At 41.1% G+C, this 6,000-nt stretch overlaps 1 protein-coding gene across 2 annotated transcripts in view; it reads right to left on the minus strand.

The window, feature by feature from the left end:
• The window catches only part of ATF1 (activating transcription factor 1), a 53,390-nt gene extending 49,753 nt beyond the window's left edge, over positions 1 to 3,637 (minus strand). For both annotated transcript variants that reach the window (XM_044677364.1, XM_044677362.1), the window contains exon 1: positions 3,355 to 3,637. The gene's annotated coding sequence lies outside the window, so the exon portion shown is untranslated. The remainder of the gene's footprint in view (positions 1 to 3,354) is intronic.
• Between the last annotated feature and the right edge of the window lie 2,363 nt (positions 3,638 to 6,000).

Consider the following 6,000-nt stretch of genomic DNA (forward strand, 5'->3'; position numbering starts at 1 on the left):
CATATGGCAAAGGGAAACATGCTCGCCCAGATATGCTTGAGTCCCTAGATCTCTCAATTCCTGAATTCTTCTGTTTTTATGTTTCCTTTTCTAGGTGCGGGTCAGCAATTAGTAATTCTGAGAAAGAGATGTTTCCCTAGCTTGGAGATAAGTTCTTCTGTCTTAAATCATCTGACAATCTTGACAAGTTGACAATCTTGAGTCTGAGAGACACTCAGATGAAAAATAGTTCTTTTAGACCAGGCTTCTCAGAAAAGACTAAGATGACCTAAATATTAGATCCTACACTTGGAGGGCTAAAGCCATGCCAACTTTCCATGACAATTGCCACAAGTAGCTTGGGCAGGTTAAGTACAAGGAGAATGGGAAATATTTGGTTAGCAATAGCACAAAAGGCTATTGGAATATCTTAGTTCTTAGGAATCCTTTGTGTAGTCTGCATTTTCTTCAAGGGATGGAGGAAATAAAAGCTATAAACCAATCTGATACCAGTAATTTATGCTGACTACCAGAGTAGGAGTGAAAAATCCAGTCATTGAATTTGGGGGAAACTCTGAATACAAGCCATATCTAAGCTTTAGAGACTATAAGCATTATAAACAAGATGAAGAAAGGCCCTCCCCAAATCCTGCTTCTCTTAAGGGATGTATGGGTAAGTCATTTGACCTATTCAATCTCAATTTGACCCATTCGATTTCTTTATCTGTAAAATGACATTATTGGACTAGGCGATCTCTAAGATCCCTTCTGGATCTAAAAATACTTTGGAGATATAAAAAGACAATAAAGAGCAATTTGCCAGCTTCACACAATTAATTACAAATGTTTATAAATTGCCTAAAAGTTAGCGAATTAAGCCGAATCTACTTTGGAAATAACTGAGCAGACCTGGAAATGTTTGTAGTTTCTTTCTTTCTGACTCCACATGAAGAACTTCCTTTATACCAAAGCAAAGGCAGCTGAGTCTTAGAGAGTGGTCCAAGGCACTTGTGGCAGTTAACTGAACTCAAAGGAAGCCCCCCCCCCCCATCTCCGCATATAGGAACAAGCATTCACTTTGGCTATGTAGCCAGATGAATGGTGGCATGGGTCATTTATATAGACTTGTCTGATTAAAGTTTTAATTTTTTTAAGCCCTTACCTTCCGTCTTGGAGTCAATACTGTGTATTGGCTCCAAGGCAGAAGAGTGGTAAGGGGAGGCAATGGGGGTCAAGTGACTTGTCCAGGGTCACACAGATGGGAAGTGTCTGAGGGCAGATTTGAACCCAGGACCTCCCATCTCTAGGACTGGCTCTCAATCCACTGAGCCACCCAGCTGCCCCCCTGATTAAAGTTTTAAAGCCTAAGGCAACTGGTGAAAGGGATTAAGAATGTACTTGTAGGCAAACCACTCAAACTTTCCTTGACACTCCAAAAACACCTTTTGCATTTGTTCTCTCTCTGTTCATAAACATATAGGTGCTCCCTCCTCTGATTGTAACCTTCTTGAAAGTTAGCAGTTTTGTGTTTTGTCTTTGTTTCCCCAGGACCTAAGATAGTATACGGTACATAATAGGTGCTTAATAAATGTTTATTGATTGTCAGAACCTCAGTTTCTCCTTCTATAAAATGTAAGATGTGAAATATCCCCTTTTATACAGTTCTGTGAATCTGAAAAGTGTAAGTAAAATAAATAATGGAGTTCCTCTAAGTGGCAAAACTAGTCTTTTCTAAAATACTCCTTAATGCTTATTGCATCCATTGTGATTTTAGGTGTCTAATTTTTTGCTCTTGCTCACATCATATTCCATAAAATAGTTATGAAAAATGTTCAAGGTTCCCAAATCACCTTGCCTTATGAAGTATGATGACATAAAAACCTAACATATTTGGTCAACCCAGGGATTAATTATTGTTAAGCAAGCAAAAAGAACTACTGAATACTATAAATGTGTTTTGAAAGCAGTTAGGATTTTGAAAATATAACAAGATATAAGAGCTGTGGGAAACCCTGAAGAAAATAAAAAAACCTTTAAACCTGGAAAGAAGCTTCTAGGCATCTACTCCAACTCTTCAGACTTGCCCAAGTAACAGAACCTCAATAAGAGCCAATAGAGAAACAATGACTTCAAATCCAGCACTCCAGTCTAATATGACAGGCACACTTTCAGCTACCTGGCATGACTACAAAATATTACTACACCATTCATTATCACACTAGCTGGGGCAAAGAGGTCAGCAAAATCTTTGTTTACAAACTCCTCTTTTGCATCCCTTCAAGGTCAGAACTTGGGGAAAACTTCCCCACCTGGAAGAAGAACCCTCTCTGTAGCAAATTTATATACCCACAAAATGGGCTTTTTGATTTTGAACTCTATATAACTGGTAGGGCACCCACAAAGGTGAGATCACAGATCCATTAGCTTTTAGGAAGCATGTAAATCATAACCTTCAGAGAGATAGTATTATTTAGCATTAGCATCTTTAATTTTCCATAATGGCAAATAGGCACTATGGGTTCAATCCCATCACTTAGGAGGTCATCAGGACATGGAGAGTTTGACTAGATGTCAGGAAATCCTGCCTTCAAATCTTGCTTCAGAGACTCTACAAAGTCAACTTTTCTTTACTTTCTCCATCTGTAAAAATGGGGCTATTTTAGAATAACTACATTCATAAGTGATCATATTAGAGAAATGCTTTGCAAAACTTCTAATACCATATAAAAATGAGTGATTTACCTGGGTATATATTGTCTGCATATAATACTATAGGTACTATAATAATTATGTGAGTGTAGAATATTTATCTACATTATTACATACTATTTATCTACATACTATTATTACATAATACGTATGTATGATGTAATATTGTCGACATTCTACAAAAATTAAATACGTAATATATTTCGATAAATGTATACAATCTCTCTCTCTCTCTCTCTCAAATACCAGCTATCAGCACCACCACCACCAGTCAATCAGATCCGAAACTTGTGCAGGCCGCTAGGTGGCGGAATAAAGCGCTCGTCCAGGAGTCAGAAAGCCCAGAGTTCAAATCCAGCCTCAGGGCACTGCCCTTGTGACCCCGGGCCAGTCTCTTACCTCGCCTAGGAAATAACACCCGTCCCTATCCTAGCTCCTGGGGTGCAGAAACGGATTAATGGGACCCCATTTGGGAAGCGCTTTGTAAGCCGGAGAGCTCTACATCCCAGCGCTTCCCGACAAGCGCGGGGAACCGGGACGTGCCGAGAGGGGGCTCTCTAAGCTGAGAAAAGGCCGGTCCGTCCCGCCCCCTCGGGGAGTGGTCACCCCAGGTCCCCGGGGCTCCGCCCGCGGCGGGGGCTGCGTTCCCCCAGCCGGGTCACTCACCTGAAGCCACTCCCGAAGTCGCTGCTCGGGTTCCCTGGGCGGGAACTTCCCCGAGCCCGAGTGTCTCCCGCCCGCTTCCGTCCGTCCCTCCCAAGGCGTCCGGGCCGCTCGTCTCCCTCCCCACGGCGGTCCCCGTCTAGCCAAAAGCAGAGCGTAATCGGAGTGAGGGGTCGCCGCCGACGTGGCCGCCGGACTAAGCCCCGGCCGTCAACGTCTCCAGTGCGGTCAGGGCCGCCAGCGACGGCGGCATAGTCTTCTTGGGGCCCGAGGCTTGGGGAGCTGGGAGGAGGGGGGAAGGGACGAAATGCTTCTCCCGTGCGAGCCGCCGTCCGGCGTCACTACTCCGTAATCACTACGCCGTCCGCGTGACCTGTCGACGTGAGACGTCGGGCCGAGGAGCGGGCGCAAATCTATTAGAAGGAGAAAGGCAGAGGAAGGCGGAACAGGCGGGGCTCCTCACCCCTCCTTCCAGCTCTGCGACCTACCCAGAACAAACCCACCCGCTAGGCGTGGGTCGCGGTAACCCCGCCCTCCGGGCCTAATTAGATCGCCCATCGGTTTGTTCTTTAGCCGGCCTGGTGACGTCATCAGCTTCCAGACCTTCCGCTGGGAATGCGGATACATACTTGCGCCTGCAACTTTTGGGGACCCCGAAAGGTTAGGAGACACCGGTTACTCTAGGTTGCCTCTCCTGTTTGATTTAGGCCGTACTGGGGGGCGAGCTCCTAGGGCGCTATTGGGGAGTTAGAGTCTGTATTTCTCTTTTTCGATGAATCGGAAAAAAAAGCATTTATTGGGCACCTACCGTCAGGCACCAGACCGTACCCAGTGACCCCGAAATCAGCCTGGATTCATTCTTGTTTTTACATTTTGGCTTAGTCCTAGGAAAAGTTGAATTCCTATTTTTAGCTCCGGGTGCTCGTGGCTGCTGACTTTTCCAACATCAACACTCCAGTCTAGCCAAAAGATAAAAAGTATGAGAAGAATTTCTTAAAAATTAGATGGATGATTTTGAATGGAAATGGAAAGGAATCGGCATATTTGTTTGTTTTGCTTTGCTTGGAGCCTTTATAAAACTTGATGATATACAAAGGAGCAAACACATAAATTTATCAGGCGGAAAAACGAAGATGTGAGGTATCCTTTCTTAAACACAAATCAATAGTGATTATTTTAAGAAAGTATTCGGATTAGTGGAGACTAAATATAATCTTAAAGAATGTAGGAGTCAAGGACTAATATAGAATGAGTAACCTTACTGGAGAAAATTAAAGGTGTATGCGACTCTGTGACCCTATTTGGGATTTTCCTGATAAAGACACTGGAGTAGCTTGCCATTTCCTTCTCCAGCTCATTTTACAGAGGAAGAAACTGAGGCAACAGGGTTTAAGTGATTGCCAAGAGTCACACAGCTAGTGCCTAAGACTAGATTTGAATTCAGAAGGATGAATCTTCCCGACTCCAAATCTGGTACTCTACCCGTACACCACCTAGAAAAAAGCCATATATTTTTTAAAGATAAGAGATAAAATTGAAAACAACCCCACTGCATAAATAAAAATTAGAAGCTTTTCTTTTTTTTGTAAAAAAAAAATGTAAAACTATTAGCCATTTTGATTTTTTTAAAATGAAAACAATTTTTAAAAAATGAAAACAATGTTAAAACAAATCACAGGACAGCAAGGTAACAATGAATAGAGTGTTTGGCTTGAAGTCAGGAGGATCTGGGTTCAAATGTGACCTCAGATACTTCCTCGCTGTATGACCCTGGGCAAGTCACTTTACTCCAATTGCCTAGCCCTTTTCTCCCTTCTATCTTAGAATTGATAACAAGTGGGAAATAAGAGATTAAAAGACAAAACAAAAATATGAAAAAAATTACTGGAAACAATTTTCTCAGTTATAGTTCAGCAAAACTGATAGCACAAGAGAAATAAATGGATATTGCAAAAAAGATAAAATACCCAGATTAACAGAACAAGAAATTGAATAAATGAATGAAGAAACTGAATGCTTCTTAGATTCCTGGAAAAATAACTCAAATCTCAGAAGAAGAAATTAAGCCATACATAGCTTATTTTCCATGGACAAAACCCCCAGGCCCAGGTGTATTTACAAATAATTCTATCAAATATTCAAAGAACAATCCCAATACTATAAAAGTTGCTTAGGAAAATGGAGAAAGAAAATATCCTACCATAGTTCTGTTATGAAAGAGATGCAGTCCTAATTCCTTAATCTAAGGATAGATAAAGAAAACTTGGTCAATACCTAATTTTGAAGAAAGAAAAATGGAGGCTTAACAATTTTAAGGATTTAGTCAAAGAACAATTTGTAGAAAGATTTTTCAAAGAACATGATAACACGACATATTAAATCTTTTGGGACTGCAGATAAAACGGTCTTTAGGGTAAAATTTCATCAACAAAAGAAACAACAAATTAATAAATTTGGACTTGCAACCAAAAAACACCCAAGATTTAAAAAGCCCAACTAAACAACAAAAATTCTAAAACCAAATAAATTAATGAAATTGAAAGTGAAAGAGTTGATACAGCATGTTCATTTTTATCTAACTCCTTATGATCCCATTTAGAGTTTTCTTGGCAAAGATAATTTTGCTCATTTTACAAATGAGAAATTGAG

The sequence above is a fragment of the Gracilinanus agilis genome, chromosome 5 (genome assembly GCF_016433145.1).
Source record: "Gracilinanus agilis isolate LMUSP501 chromosome 5, AgileGrace, whole genome shotgun sequence".
Classification (NCBI taxonomy): Eukaryota; Metazoa; Chordata; class Mammalia; order Didelphimorphia; family Didelphidae; genus Gracilinanus; species Gracilinanus agilis.